General features: G+C 38.9%; 1 long non-coding RNA gene across 1 annotated transcript; it reads right to left on the bottom strand.

Moving 5' to 3' along the window:
- Positions 1-4,598: 4,598 nt before the first annotated feature.
- Positions 4,599-16,264, bottom strand: LOC140226046 (uncharacterized). Its single transcript, XR_011900866.1, has 3 exons — positions 13,386-16,264; positions 12,153-12,359; positions 4,599-11,568 (listed from the first exon to the last, which is right to left on the bottom strand). It is a non-coding gene; the product is annotated as an uncharacterized lncRNA (long non-coding RNA).
- Positions 16,265-16,926: the final 662 nt, after the last annotated feature.

The following is a 16,926-nucleotide window of genomic DNA, read 5'->3' as shown; positions in this document are numbered from 1 at the left end:
TTTCTCGTTTTTTTTCTTTTTTTTTTTCTTTTTTTTGCCAAGTTACATCTGAGGATTGAGATGTTGATGGAGAATCTCACCAGAATAAGCTTTCTCTTCAATCCCTCTAAAAAACCAGCAGTTTTCCGACTTCATGGGGCACCATGTGGAAAATGCACCAAAAATGAGGCTTTAGAGCCTAACAACTTCGTGCTCTGGTTAAAAGCTGGGTCTCAGATAGTAAGTCACATCCAGCCACAAAGTGCGCCATCATAGGTAATACTGAGATTAACAAAAAAGTATGGTGGGTGCGATCAAAATCAACGATTTTTTTATTGGAAATTCCCACCTCGGGAAGTCATACTACGTTCAAAAATAGTAGTTTTTGTCGTAGAACCACTTTCAAATTCGTGCAGTATCAAAGATGGCGGCCAAGCGTTTTTTTGAAGTAGCATATCTCTGCCCCTAATTTTTCAATTTTGATGTTCTTTTTTTTAATGAGAGCTAAAAGGGTACTAAGTAATTTAAAAGTTAGGATTAAATTATAAAATAACCAACAATTTTTCCTGAATTGTAAAAAAAATGTTTGGGTGATTCCCAAAATTTCAAAGCAAAGTAACTTAACTCAGTAGGAAAATTGATTTTTTTCTCTTCTGCAACAGAGATAGGCGTTAATCTCGCGTTTAATTTGATACCATAACCATGTTTGTGCTACGAGTAGTGAACCTGCGAGAGCCATTTAAGTGTCGCGCGGTCGGCCGCGGCGCGCGATTTCCACTCCGTGCCAGTGTTCCAACTTCACCTCCAAGTTTTAGGAGCCGTTTGGCCCATCAAGTTCAATTTTTAGGGGCCATTGAAGATTTTTTAGGGGCCAAATTGAATTTTTGCCTATATATCACGGCGCATTTAGTGAAAAGTTATACGCAAGATATACAGTTACAGGACTTGCAAGTTGCAGCTCGCAGCCATTACTTGGGAAAGGGGAAGACCAAAGGAATGATATTCCGATTTAAAACAGGAGCTTTTAGTTTACTTAAAGTTTGTTCAATTAAATTATGCCTTTTCTGACTTCCTATTATGAAAAGTAGTAGAACGATTCTACAGTATGTACGATAAGTAGTACGATTCTCGATCTGCTGAGCCGCTGCCGCGACGAAGTTCCGCGCGCAACTGCTTGCTATGCGCGTTCAGTCCAGGCTGACTGACAAAAATTTTGAAATCATCAAACCGTAATTTAGGATTGCGACAATTTTTTAGGGGCCACGTTTGGCGCAGGGTCTTCATTTTTTAGGGGCCATGGCCGATTTTTTAGGAGCATTTGGCGACATGGCGCTCGTGGGGTTGGAACACTGCTCCGTGCTCATGGCCACGGAAGCGCTTCACACGTAGACCGTGGGCCAGCAAGGGGTAACCCTCCCTTCCCCCCCCCCCCCCCGTGGGAATTTTGATGATGGTGATTTTCTTGAAGCTCTCAACTAGTAGAATAAGATTTTCCTTGTCTACGCGAATTTTATCGTGGTGGGGGGGAGTAGGCCCCCCTATACCCCCCAAAATTGCTCAGAATTCCGACTTTTCCGCGAATTTTCCCACTTTTACCCGAAAAGGCTTGATTTTAGGGCAAAACTCCACATAACCATTCTGAAAGCTCGTAAAATTCTGGTCTAGAAAAGTTTTAAGTGACTTTGACCAGGACCCGCGGTCCCCCAAAATGGGGCGGCTTAAAATGTCAAAATATCTCAAAATTCCGCGAAAATGACCGTTTCGCCGCGATTTCTCGCCAATAACGCGAAGAAGGTTGGTATTATCGTAAAGTCGTTTACCCTTATAATAACAGAGCATTAATTTTTCATTCTAAGGGCGGCCTAACCCCTCGTGGGGGGGGAGGGGGGCCCCCCACCAGTACCCACCCTATAAAAACCGTCAAGATTGGCCGCTTCCTTGAAGTAGGTAGCGTTATGCGCAAAAATGGGCGGCAAAATGAAAACAAGTAGCGTTTGTTCTGAGAGGACATCAATATGGATTCTTGTGGGAGGTGACAGGGGGGAAGGAGATACATCCTCCTCCCTCCCCCTCCCCCCCCCAAAAAATAATCACGAAAAACGTTAATTAAACGCGAAAATTTCACTTTATAAGACGACTTCAGGGCTTGTCATTGACACGCTTACACTAACATAATTTAACGAGGGGGAGGGGGGTGGGGAGAGGGGTTTACCCTCCCCCCTCCTCCAAATAAATAATCACGAAAAAATTTAAATAAACGCGAAAATTCCATACTCTAAAAGGCTACTCTCAGGGCGTGTCATTGTCACGCTCACACTAATATAATTTAATGAGAGGAGGGGGGGGGGGTGTGTTAGACATCTTAGCCTCCCCAGCCAACATTAAAAAAGGGTGGGGCAGGGGTAATTTATAAACGTTACTTACTTAATAATAGGAGGGACGGGGAAACCTAGCTGCAGTAGGAGAATTTTAAGATTTGAAGGGATACGTAATTAAATCAGGGAACGTAGAGATATTATTTTATTTTTTGGAAATGACTGAAACTGAGGGGAGTTTATTCATAATTGATGGAAATGTACATACTTAAGCTTATGTCAACATTTTTGAAACGTTTGGAGAATAGGCTCAAAGTGTATTGGATCGTTTGCCAAAGTATTCAATCATTCATTTGGTCACAGACAGATCCTGCAGTGAACTCTGATTGACGAATAGTTGTCAAGATAGTTCGACTCGGAAAAAAGCAAAATTATTTGAATGTTTGCTTCTTATTGGTTTGATTTTTATTGAGTTTGCAAGATGAAGTCAACTTTCACACCGTCAGCGGAGGTAAACTGGATAGACCCATCTCCATGCCTTAAATATACTTTTCCCAGTGAGTATATTGGGTGTATTTCTTTCGGTTCCATTCAGTCAAGAATAGATCGATAAGTTGGTTCTTGTTTTTACACTTGCCTAAATTACTTTTCAAACTATGGGGTATTTTGGTTGGGGGTCCATTCGTGAAAAAGTATCCCTTAATCCCCCCATAATCGCTGAATGTTTTTGATAAATTTATCACTGCAGTTTCTGTCTGTGACCAAATGAATGATTGAATACTTTGGCAAACGATCCAATACACTTTGAGCCTATTCTCCAAACGTTTCAAAAATGTTGACATAAGCTTAAGTATGTACATTTCCATCAATTATGAATAATCTCCCCTCAGTTTCAGTCATTTCCAAAAATAAAAAATGAAATGACACTTTGAGCCTATTCTCCAAACGTTTCAAAAATGTTGACATAAGCTTAAGTATGTACATTTCATCAATTATGAATAATCTCCCCTCAGTTTCAGTCATTTCCAAAAAATAAAATAGTATCTCTACGTTCCCTGATTTAATTACGTATCCCTTCAAATCTTAAAATTCTCCTACTGCAGCTAGGTTTCCCCGTCCCTCCTATTATTAAGTAAGTAACGTTTATAAATTACCCCTGCCCCACCCTTTTTTAATGTTGGCTGGGGAGGCTAAGATGTCTAACTCCCCCCCCCCCTCCTCTCATTAAATTATATTAATGTGAGCGTTACAATGACACGCCCTGAAAGTAGCCTTTTAGAGTATGGAATTTTCGCGTTTATTTAAATTTTTTCGTGATTATTTATTTGGAGGAGGGGGAGGGGGTGGAAGAGGAGGGGGGAGGGTAAACCCCTCCCCCCTCCCCCTCGTTAAATTATGTTAGTGTAAGCGTGTCAATGACAAGCCCTGAAGTCGTCTTATAAAGTGAAATTTTCGCGTTTAATTAACGTTTTTCGTGATTATTTTTTGGGGGGGGGAGGGGGAGGGAGGAGGATGTATCTCCTTCCCCCCTGTCACCTCCCACAAGAATCCATATTGATGTCCTCTCAGAACAAACGCTACTTGTTTTCATTTTGCCGCCCATTTTTGCGCATAACGCTACCTACTTCAAGGAAGCGGCCAATCTTGACGGTTTTTATAGGGTGGGTACTGGTGGGGGGCCCCCCTCCCCCCCCACGAGGGGTTAGGCCGCCCTTAGAATGAAAAATTAATGCTCTGTTATTATAAGGGTAAACGACTTTACGATAATACCAACCTTCTTCGCGTTATTGGCGAGAAATCGCGGCGAAACGGTCATTTTCGCGGAATTTTGAGATATTTTGACATTTTAAGCCGCCCCATTTTGGGGGACCGCGGGTCCTGGTCAAAGTCACTTAAAACTTTTCTAGACCAGAATTTTACGAGCTTTCAGAATGGTTATGTGGAGTTTTGCCCTAAAATCAAGCCTTTTCGGGTAAAAGTGGGAAAATTCGCGGAAAAGTCGGAATTCTGAGCAATTTTGGGGGGTTTAGGGGGGCCTACTCCCCCCCCATCACGATAAAATTCGCGTAGACAAGGAAAATCTTATTCTACTAGTTGAGAGCTTCAAGAAAATCACCATCTTCAAAATTCCCACGGGGGGGGGGGGGGGGAGGGTTACCCCTTGCCGGCCCACGGTCTAACGTGTAAAACGCACTGTATCACTCCAACCATTCGTTCAAAATTTTTGCCCCTTGCTCATTGGGGGGGGGGGGGGGGCTACTTCTTTTTTTTCAAATGTTAACCCCTATATTGTGATACTTCATTGGAAAGAACATTGAAAACTCAGAATGGAGATGTTGCATGTGTGAGGAATTTGTGATTTGACTATTGACTCTTATGTAGAAGTTCGCGAGAAACACGATGATCCCACTGGTTTTCACTGAAATCAACTCCCAAGCTCCAAAAAAGCTCTCAAGTTGAGGCCAAAATGGAGGGGATATCCCACGATATCCTGAGAGTCCACATCTACATCAAGACAAACTCTCCATGTGAAAATAGGGAGCTAATGCTTTAGCAGGGTTGCCGTGTTTTCAGTTTTAGAGTTCCCAAATAAAGCGGCAACCCTGTCAATGTACTTGCTCCCTATCTTCGCATGGAGAGTTTGTCTTGATGTAGATGTGGACTCTCAGGATAGCATGGGATATCCCCTCCATTTTGGCCTCAGCTTGAGAGCTTTTTTTGAGCTTGGGAGTTGATTTCAGTGAAAACCAGTGGCATCATCGTGTTCTCGCGAACTTCTACATAAGAATCAATAGTCAAATCGCAAATTCCTCACTCATGCAACATCTCCACTTTGGCGCAAACCGCAGATCAATATTTTAATTTTGGTAATTTGGCAACTCTTTTTTGTGGGGAGGCATCTCTTAATTTTTCCCCCGTCATTTTGGGGGAGAGTTTGGTCACTCTGAACCTACCCTGAGAGACCTGTGTCTCATATGACACATTATGAATCACACCTGTCTCAGTGAAAATTCATGGTTGCAAATTAGGAAGTTTGCCTTACCATAAGCTTTCATTTGAGCCTTGTCGGGTTGACTAACATGGTTATCCAAAAAGGGGCTATAAAACACCCCTTTTTGGCGAGGTTCTTTGGAGCATCTATGATAAATGGCCAAATTTGGCAACCATGAATTTTCACTGAGACAGGTGTGATTCATAATGTGTCATGTGAGACACAGGTCTCTTAGGGTAGGTTCAGAGTGACCAAACTCTCCCCCAAGATGACGGGGGAAAAATTAAGAGATGCCTCCCCACAAAAAAGAGTTGCCAAAATACAAAGGTTTCTTCTCCGACATAGATTCGTATTTTTTAATCAAGATTTTTTAACGCTACATAAAACCAAGGTACCATTCGAAAGCTGACAATTTCAGCTTTCTAACGACATGTTGGTTTTTGATTTTGGTGCATTTGGGCGGCGAGAAATTGACTTTGACTGGAGCCACCCGGATTTCTGCGTTTTTGGACATGGTTTCGGAAAAGTCCTATGTGCCGGCGTTAAGTTGCTCAAAATTCAAAAATTATTATACCAGGGTGTCTGCAGGTCTGGAAAACCGGGAAAAATCAGGGAATTTGATCACTGTCTGGAAAACCGGGAAAAGTCAGGGAATTCGATCGAAAACCGGTGAAAGTCGGGGAATTTTCGCAATTCGAACATTTCGCGGCTATTTTAGCTCGTCACTGCCGAATTGGCCGAGTAGCGCGCTCGCGTGGCTGATAATGTAAACTGCTCTGTTCAACCAGTTTGCAACACGGCCGCTAGGTTCACTAATGTGTCTTCGCTAACTTCAAAGATCGAATCGATCTGCCCTATTTAATTTATCTACTTAATTCATGCCAAATGGCAAGATAGACTAAATTAGAGTACCTATATTGAGAGAGTATGGCCACTGGGTCCCATGGAGAGGCTTAGGACCCAAAAATGGCGGTGCTTTGTTTTGGTTTTTGAGGATGGGAGGGGGGTCATTCCCAACTTTTGACGGTTATCACCAACCGCACTTGCTGCCAACCTTACTACATCTAAGATCATTTTTCTCAAAAATTGCACCCGATTAGCCTTAAAAATATGTAAAAAAGTCGCAATAGTGCATTTGGGTAAAGTTCTCATTACGATAAGCAAAGACAACTACATTTTGAATCATTTTGCATTACATTAACTTTATGGCGTCCGCCATTTTTGGGTCCTAAGGGCTCCATTCAGCCTAAGATGGCTGAGCCAATCAGAGGTGGTAACTCCAGTGGCCATATTCTCTCCTAATATAGGTACTCTAGACTAAATAGACTTGAATGAAGTTAACTTGCTAACAGCAGAAAATTACAGTACCTAAATAATAATAGGAAACTAAGTGCGCCAGTTATGAGCAGATGGTTAATCAATTTTTTCAATAAGTTAGGAAATTTAATGAAAGTGCTAGAATTTTAGTTTTTCTTTAACTGAGTAAAGAAATATTTAATGTCAACTGCATTTTGCATAAAATTTTTCTGGTTCTTAAATCAACATGTTCACAACTGGTGCATCCACCTTGTAGAAATATTATTGGTGGATTACATTCTAACAAGCCAACGCTTGTTGAGTACAAGACAAATTCAATACCAATAATAGGCTCTGGAATCCATAGAATTAATTGACCTTTTAAAAAAAAAAAAAAAAAAAAAAAATCCTGAATCAAGCAAATTTATCTAAATTCGAGAAGAGACTCGTATTTCCTCTTGATTATAGCAAAATCTACCTGAGTTAGGCACATTTACAACTCTTGTTATATATTTTAAGAAATAGAGACTTGTATTTTCAGAGCACTAAGTAATATGCCAATATTTATGAAACCACCAGGGTGAACTATAGTTTGAATTTTCAAAAGTATACGGAGCAATATGTCACAAAGAGAGCGTAGTAGAGCTTAAAAATTAAATTTTGAAGGTGAATTTTAGTCTGAGTATACCATTTTGGAATTAGCTTTATTTCGAGTATTTAGAATCTCGTTCCTTTCAAAAGTATTACTCAACTCCTTCCAATACCATGGTGATTCAGAATATGACTTTACGGGGTCATTCCCAAGGATAGTTTTCTTTTAATATTTTCTAACTAGTTCATCGTATGGCTAAACCCAAAAAGTCAGGGAATTTTGTCATTTTCGTCATGGAAAACCTGGAATTGTCAGGGAATTTCATTTTGAAAATCTTGTAGACACCCTGTATACCTACCAATAGAAAGCTGAGAGTGTGGTCTTTATTACGGTGTACATATTTTATTTCCTAATTTCAAAAATAGCAGAGATACATTCAAAGGAACCGGTCATCTGAGTTGGCGGAAAATTCCTTAAGGTGATTCCAAGTGATCTAGGGAAGGCAACCGCCACCACGTAGCGCTGCTACGTGAGTGAGTCTTCAGGAAGGAATTGTCGTCGCCACTTTGATTTTTATGAAGGAAATCGATCCATAACGTGTAGCCGCATAAATTCTGAGCACAATGATACCAAATTTGTCAAGAATTATTGCAAAAATATACCCGAAAGTACGGGAACGGATTTTACATAGGGTATCGTAATGAGTAAGAGAGAGATAGCGATATGCCGATGTCAGCTGCATGCTGCATGGTTGCCGTTGCGGTTGCCCAATTCCTACTTTTGGGTTGCCCCGTGAATCCCCTGATTGTTTTGATTTCGTTTTCTGAGTTCTCAGTTCTCACTCTGCGAATAATTAGATTGCTGACTATCGTATTAGAAATGCAATAGTGAAAATATTCATTCGTGTAAGATGTGTCGTAAAATGTGTCAACTATCGTTTTCGCGACAAGTTTGAACCAGATTTGTGCTAATACCATAAATTATATAAATTCATTATTTGTTTCATGTTTGTTTCCATACAAGTTTAGAGGTTAGCAATGAACAGTTCCTTTGCTCCTTGATGTAGATACATAACAATATTTTTTACATTGGATGTTTGACACTGCAAAAGCAGTGAACCATTACAAAATTGTGATGTCAGGTAATACAGCCTCCCACTACCTTGTTGTTTCGAATTCAGGTGTATCGATGATACTTCGCCAATGGTTTCGTTACAGCACTGAAAACCTAACAAAAAAGTTACGCAGTCTTTGATTCAACCCTCTTTCTCCTCCCCAATTCTATCTTTCGTAGATGCCTTTACAAGCCTCTGAATGTTTCATAGAGTGCCTGCTTCAAACTTCCATCCCGACTGTGATCTTCCTCATAATGGTCGTAGAACGTCCAAATAGTTGGCCAACCTATAGAGTGTGGAAGAATTATTCCATCCATTAGACCTTGATAGTAATTGTAAGAACGAGGATGGAAAATCCTCCTTCCCATGTTGAATGCCTGACAACTAACTTACTCAAGTAGCCCGATTGTTGAAACTTTAACTGGCTATGTCAGCAAGATAAGACAAGATATTGCCCCATCTGCGCTGCGTAATATATGGATTTCCGATTCTTGTCGTGCCGACATAAATGTAAAAAATCAGGCTGCTGATCTACCATTCTAACTGAAAGACCTTATAATTGCAGATTGAAATGACAGGAGTGGATTTTTTGTGTATGTGTGATGACACTTAGTGATCACAGGTGTCGCGAAAGGAAAAGTGGAGACAGCTCTGTGACAGAATTCATGTTTCTTGCCATAAGAGATAGGAGTGTAGTGTTGGGATGATCCACTGACCTAGCAATGTGAAATTAGTATTAGGTATGATAAAGCTCAGAAGAACACATTGGTCTGTCCTGTTCTGTCCTCAACATCATGTGATCAAGAGTGTTTTGGGGTCTTTCCAAAGGTCAGTTCGTGTCCTCTCAATGAGAAGAACTTGATTTTGGAAAGGCCTGCTGGCATTACTTTCACTCATCAAAACCATAACTTTTAAAAAGCATGCTAAGCAGCCACTGGAGGTAAGAAATCACAAGACATCAAAATTCAATCAGAATTGAAAATACCGAAGTAAGTATTTAATTTTACTTTTTTCAGTATTGACTTAACTTAAAATAATTCATGTCGCTAAGTGTACTTACTCCTCACTATCAATCGTAAATTCACTTCCACTAAATTTTGTCTCGATAACTATTTGAATCACGCAGGTCACTAGTTCAAGACAAGTTCTGTTATTGGTCCAATCTCAAATTAAATTTGATCGATCTCTCCCTGCCGGTTCCGTTTAAAGATTTCAAAATACCTTCGTTTCGTCAACTTAGTAATGGGCAATTTTCCCTACAGAACTGCTACGTTTAGGTTACCAAATTTCTGTTGAATGAGAGGAACAGCTGCACAAGCATAGTAACAACAAAAACGCTATAAAGTTTTGAATTTCTATCCTTCAGATGTTGGCTTGCATAAATTCTATTTTACAAAATCATAGGTCAATAAATCAATTCAAGAGACCTGAATAAAACCTGTCTGTGAAAATTTGAATTAAAATTATACCTTAGAAACTGCTTCAGATTAGATTCCTTTTAAATCTCATTAAATGTTTTATCCTCTTTTATGCTTCAAACTTTCTGATCTTGAATTTCTTAAATTTTCTTTTGGAAGTTAAGTATAAGGGTTCTCAGACGTTCAATTAAAGTAACATACATACTTTTAACATTTCAGTTGACGGATTCTGAAGATAAGAAGCTTGAGATGAGGTCTGCCGTGCTAAGGATAAATGCTGTATGGACCTTCAGGCGTTGCCAAATTTCCTTTGATAAAATACAAATTTCCTGGTAAACTTATGAATATCTTCCTTCCAATTTTTCGGATAATTTTGTTCACAATTTAACCTAAAGCCCCTGAAAATTTCAAGGGAGAATATTCATATCTTTCCTCCAAAATAAACATTTTGTAGGAGGAAATCTGGTAACTCTCGAATGTTCATAGGACGTTTTTCCTTAGCACGGCAGAGATGTACTTCACATTCTAGAAGCAAAAGGGAGCATTTTCCTCACTTCCTCCTCTCACAGGGAAGATTGTGGATCAAAGCAAGAAATTTCCTACACCTATAAGTTCCAGGCTACTTGGTTTAACAATACAAGGAAACCCTCGAAGAAAAACATACCTACAATGCATATTAACGTTCCAACATATTCTAGACTTCCCCCTCCTTGCTCTGGACTTGACAGGAAAATTTTATGCATACATTTACATTTTTGAAATTGATAAAAAAAAAAAAACCTTGAGAAAGTAATGACGTTTTAATTTCAAAATTAGTACTTTTAACTATTTTTAATCATTTACATTTTTTATTTTTAAATTCATATGATCCCTGCAAACAAAAGAAATTTCATTCCATCTAGGATTCATATTTTTCTTGCTTTTAATTTTTCTCATGAGGAAAAACGTTTGTCAAATCGTTTCCAATTATTCTAGAGAAAAGCTCAAGTTTAACTAGATGATCGCAGCAAACAGGTTACTGTAAGAATGGAACTCAGAAAATATATAACTTTTTTAAGTTGCGCAAAACTGGATGGTTTTATCCTGTTTATTCTCAGAGGTCCAGTGGCGAGGCGTGAATGATCGGTTACCGATATCTCCAGATTTGAAGCTATGGTAATGAATCGCTTATTAAAGTATTCGTTGCTAACACCCTGTTTATTGATCCATTCCCATAGGTTTAAAGGGTCGATCAATGGATATATCGCAAAGCACGCCCTGCCACTGCAGAGGTCCATAGTTGTTTTCAATAAAGCTTACCAAAATCTTTAAAAGTGTGAATGAATGAAAACCAGCAAAACTTATCTAAGAAAGGAAATAAAAAATTTATTAAAATAATGAGAAAAAATTTACACACATTAAGAGAGACGCTGCCAGACCATTCTACCTATAACTTATTAATTCTAACTTCAAATACTATGATGATTTCTAACCCTTTAGGATACCTACATGTAACGTTTGAGTTTTAGCGATTAAATTTAAAGAGTATTTCATCAAAATTAAAAACTAAACAGTTTAGAAAATGATTATTGTTAAGTAGCATTTGACGAGCACAAAGACATGGAAGGTAGCCAACAAGACAATCCGATTTGATTGCCACATCCGGAAGTTACAGGGGAAGAAGGGAATGAAAATCACAGGAACCTCCCAGGAGAAGGGAGGGGATTCCCAACAATAATTCACTGATTCTTCGCCTCTCATGAGAATTCTTGGTAGAAAAGGACAATAGAGAACAGAGTGCAATGGCTAAGGCCGAAAAATATCCTTCCATTGAACCGTTTCAAAAGCCTTCAATTATATTTTTTGTTCTTCTGAAAAATAAACTGACGAAAATATATAATTCAAATTGTTATGAAAATATTTACGATTGTGTTAGAAATTATACAGAATATTTTAAGGAAAACTGTTGGTTCATGTATTCATTAAAAAATTAATAAAGCATGAGCGGAGGTTTAAGCACATTGCATTTGGAGGTGCACAAACAATTTCTACCGTACAGAACTCTTCTTGAACTTATTTTGAATGGACCCGTGTACTTAGCTAAATTTCTCAAAACAGTATGTTACGACCCTCTAGATCTGAGCTACTCATATAGTCTCTGTGATTAATGAACGTGGATTCACTGATTAGCTAATTTTTTCTTTCCTTACCTCCTTGGAGAAAGTTCACCAATTTCAGAGTTGGCATGAGGCGAATTATGAATTTTCTTTCTGAGGGAGGTAGGGGGTCGCAGTGCACTTGCATCAAGGAGGGTCAGTGAGCAAGGGAAGGCACCCACCTGGGGTAGTGGGGAACACCTACAGCTTCAAGGAGAGATCTTTTACATTCTTTGATTTCACAGAAAAAATGTTGATAAAATTTTGCAGAATACAAAAATATCGCGTAGATATTTTGCAAAATCCCTTACCTTTTCTGGAGAGCACCCTCTATCTCCGAAGGTCCAAAGGTCACTGATGCCCACTCTGGTTGGATCAGATCACAAGAATTGGTGTTCATTGAGTTAAACGTCCGGTTCTGGCAATGTCCTTACAGAGAATCCCAGTAGAGAGTTACAGGATTCACTAAAATTAATGCTGCATCAGTATGATCCTTTGACTTGACACTTGGACACCTCCTGGAAAAGAAACATGCATTCCTGATGAAATGAATGGCAAAGGATGGTTTTTCAGAGCAGAACTTTGTATAGAAAATTTCTGTAAAATAAGCCAAGTACCTAAATAGGCACTCTTAATAATCTACTCGATCGTCCCTCACTCCCTCCCTCAACTGCAAAGCTCATATTATCCAGAAATTGAAGGTACCTCTTACCTGTTCAAGCATTCATTTCCTTTCTAAAATTACTTACCGTTAAAGTAATTTCTATTATCGTGTCCATCCTCTCATTCAATGAACCAAATCAAAGTTCGGTCAGAGCATACTTCAATTGGACCGCTTTAAACAGAAAGGAACCAAGCCACATCTGCTATTGCCAAAGTTAACCGGGCCATTTAGTTTTTTACGTGAGGACGTTTGTGTGGATTCCTTTGAAATTTTCAAGGAATTAGCTTCATACTCTGGAGAAAATCCACTGAAATTTGCACAAAAATCCGCACAACCGTTTTCATGTAAAAATTTAAATTGCCCGATTAAATTTGGCAATAGCTGATGTGGCTTGGTTTCTTTCTGTTTAACGCAGTCCAATTACAATTGACTTAATATTCCAGAGATACTGAAAGTTAGGTAAGCAACAGGAAAAATTCACTGAACACACATATATTTTTTAAAAATGCATAAAACTTCCCCTTTGAATTTTTGTGTCAGCCACCATACCCTTACAACATAGTCAGTGTCGCGCTATTGCTTCGCTGGAATCCTTGTCAAAAGATTTCAGCCTTTTGAGGTGTGGGGTCGGAAATCTAGCTGTCTTTGCTCATTGGTTTTAATTCATGATTCAAGATAGAGGGTCTTTGGTTCGTCTCTGAGAGTGTATAAACATACTCGGAACATACAGCGCTTTCATTTACCAACTAATGAGAATTGTTGGCGCAAATATAGTGTTCACCCCAGTCTCCGTATATTTTGCTTGTTCCTCTAAAGTATTTGCGCCTACTAGAATAATAGGGGTTGCGTTTGAAGAAGTAAATAGAGTGTAAGAACTTACCTAAGTTACAGTGCGGTGAGCAGGTCCAGTGCACTCGAATCCGTCCCAAAATCTTGTTAAACACAAGTTCCACACGCGATTTTTCCACAATGATGGCATCAGAATAACAAGCAAGAAAAAACCGGGAAATTCTATTCCTTATACGTAAAGGCGGTTGAGTCTTTATCAGATAAACAATTTGAACATTGTACCTATACTATAAGCTCCAAGACCTCCTAATTTTGCGAAACTGGTAACGCTTAGTTCCAGCGTTCTACCGGGCCGATTTTCATGATTTTTGCGGCTATCGACGGGCAATTGTCTTTAGATAAGCCAACTCTTTTCAGATTTTCAAAACATGGCCCAGGTTTTTTTATATTACGTGGTAAAGTTGCGAATTCTCCCATTTAAACAATGTAAATTTATACTTTTTGTCATAGTTCGTTTGAGCGTTCTGCCGGGCCGATTTCCATGCTTTTTGCGTAAATCGACAGGTAATTGGCCCTAGATGAGCCCGCTTTAATCAGATTTTGGAAAAAGGACCCAGGTTTTTTTTAAAATCACGTTATAAAAGTGAGAGAGTTTACAGAATGCTCCGGTACTGCTACCGCTATGCGCGGGAGGATGCGCAGTGGTCGAGGAGGTTGCGCAGTAGCTGTGTAGCCTGCGCATCAGCTCTACACTTATCTACACAAGATTCGCAACTGTGGCTTCAAGTCGAGAGGTGGCTGAGTCGTCTAAGATGTCGAATGCGTCCTCAGTGAACTTGGTGTGGGTTCGATCCCCGACTCATGTAATCTAAATTATTACTTGACTTTACCATTTTTCATTGTTTTACTGCAATATTTCATCAGGCAGTCATTCCAAAACGCGTCCTTTTAATTTCAATGTAATTTTAAGTAAAGTTTAAAATTAAAGTATACCTTATATCGTAATTTTTTAGGGTAAAAATAAAACTAACACTGATAGGAGGGTAAAAATAGGGCCGCGAAGCGGCCCATTGATGGCGCGGAGCGCCTTCAGGGGGTTGGGCCGCGTAGCGGCCAGGGGGCGTAGCCCCCTAGTATTGTATATTGTGCAGATAAACAGAAGACATAACCTAAAGTTAGGTAAACAAAACAACAACAATCATGGCGGTCACTTTTCTCTTCTCACGGCCGCTTTTCCCATAGAGTACAATAGAGTCGCAAAGTACTGGATCGCCGTTGAAGTCACTTTTCGAGGCTGTTTTGTCCAGTTCTCCGGAGACTAGTGTGCGGCGACTAGCGACGACGCATACGCAGAGACTCGCGCTCAGCGCTCCCCACCGCCACCTCCCCACTCCCGACTCGGCTCCGTTCGTCGGCTAGGTCCACACACATTGAACCAGCCAAGTAGGCCGGTAATAAGTCTGAAATTGAGTCCATATATGAATATTATCCAGGAGTAACATACATTAATGGATTCATTATGGCTTTGGATATCTATTTAAAGCAAAATTTGTACAAATTAATACCGATGGAACTTAAAAAAGTCGAAAAAATACAAGCAGTCCTTGATTTCTCCATAAGCCACCGTGTTAAAAAATTCCGGTTGGTTCACACTTGGTATAAGTCAGAAATTAAATCCCTGTATGAATATTATCCAGGAGTAATATACATCAATGGATTCATTATGGCTTTGACTATCTAATTATAGCAAAATTTGCACAAATTAATATCGATGGAATTAAAAAATGTCGAAAAAACACAGGCAGTCGTTGCTTTTCCCGTAAGCCGCCGTGATAAGAAATGCCGGTTGGTTCACACTTGGTATAAGTCAGAAATTAAATCCCAATATGAATATTATCCAGGAGTAATATACATCAATGGATTCATTATGGCTTTGACTACCTTTAAATAGCAAAATTTGCAAAAATTAATGCTGATTGAATCATAAAATACCTAAAAAACACAAGCAATTCTTGATTTCTCCATAAGCCGCCGTGTTACAAAATGCCGTTGGGTTCACAAATGGTTCACAATTTTCGGAGCACACGCGGCTCGGAAACGCCTGTTAATGGATTGGCTTCATCGGCGCTCCAGTACCTACTTTGCGACTCTGTTGTACTCTATGGCTTTTCCTCACCTCAAAATCTGTTACCGTACTTTCACCTCGTAAACTGAACCAATCTCGATGAAAAATACATCAAAAAATAATACAAAAAATTAGCTATTAGTTATGGATCCGATTTTGGAAATCTTCGCAGGGAATTTGAAGTAATAGACGATTTACTGGTCGCTTCAGAAAAACGACTAGTGGTGCTCTCTGCGCGGATACGAGCTGTCCCTAGATCACTTGGAATCACCTTGAAATGATTGCAGTAAAATTCCGTTTATAGGCGGCCAGTTGCTCCAAATTACAAAATCTATAGACCGTTAGAAAGCTGAGAGCAAGAGCTTTTTAATGGTATATTTGGATTTCAGTTTACGATAAGATTTGTCCCTGTAAAAAATTGAAATCTCTTCGATTTCGTGATTTTTTTGAGAAAAAAAACCGAAAAGTCGATATATTTTTCGAGGAGCTCGACCAACACATTTCGATTTTTGGCTAAAAACATAGTATTTTTACCCTACTTGAAGATGCCGAAGAGATCAGAGATGTACACTTACTTTTAATGTAACTTTCCTTTAACGGAGCCATGATTTGTCAGAAGGTGATGTCCTTCTTATGAAAGTGTCAGAAAATGTCATCTAAATATATTTAAAAATGTTTAGGTGGTTAACAATAATGTCGTAGCAGTTGGCGGGGAAAAAACCCTCAAAACTTAGAATTGAAGAACGGTAAGAGAAAAAAATCCTTATAGATGAATGCTTAGAACTTTCAGTATTACGACTTATCAAGAAATATTACATTTCAGGACACTTTTCGACCACTTTCAGTAAGATTAAGAATGATAAATTTTCAAGAAAATATGTAAAAAAAAAAAAAAAAATGTAAGCCACAAGGCTAATTACAGTAAAGTTAAGCGCCAAAAAGTCCTTCTTAAAGCAAAGCAACTTGCGGTGTTATTAAATTTATTATAGGATGAGGTTCATGAATAATATTTTGACAAATGGAATAAAATGAAAAGTTTTACTTAATGTCAAGACTTGAACGGGGCAGGTGGTTGGTGGCACCCAGGGTTGCAATTTTTCATGAAAAATAAAATCTTGAAATTTCACGTGAAATATTTCATGAAATTTCAGAAAAATATGAAAAATTGTGAAAAATTAGATTTTAATGATGTTTTTTCATCCCCGACATTGAATAACGAGGGATATAAAAGACTATATCTCTGCTTACTTCTCAAGGTCGCATTGCAGCCAACTGTATCAAAAATATTATAAAACTTACAAATTAATAGCTGTTTTTTCATTGGCTGCCTACTCAAATCAATTAAAATCTCACACAGGTATGTTGGGCCGAGGAGAGAGGATAACTTCCACAAGAGGAAGAAGGAAATTTCTTAAAAATTAAGGAAATTTAGCTTTTTTTGGACCTTATGTGATTCCTGATGAGGTCATTCCTTTCATTCTAAAATTGTTAGATTTAATGGAAGTTG

Source organism: Bemisia tabaci, chromosome 1, assembly GCF_918797505.1.
Source record: "Bemisia tabaci chromosome 1, PGI_BMITA_v3".
Lineage (NCBI taxonomy): Eukaryota > Metazoa > Arthropoda > Insecta > Hemiptera > Aleyrodidae > Bemisia > Bemisia tabaci.
This window is presented reverse-complemented; position numbering and strand designations above follow the sequence as displayed.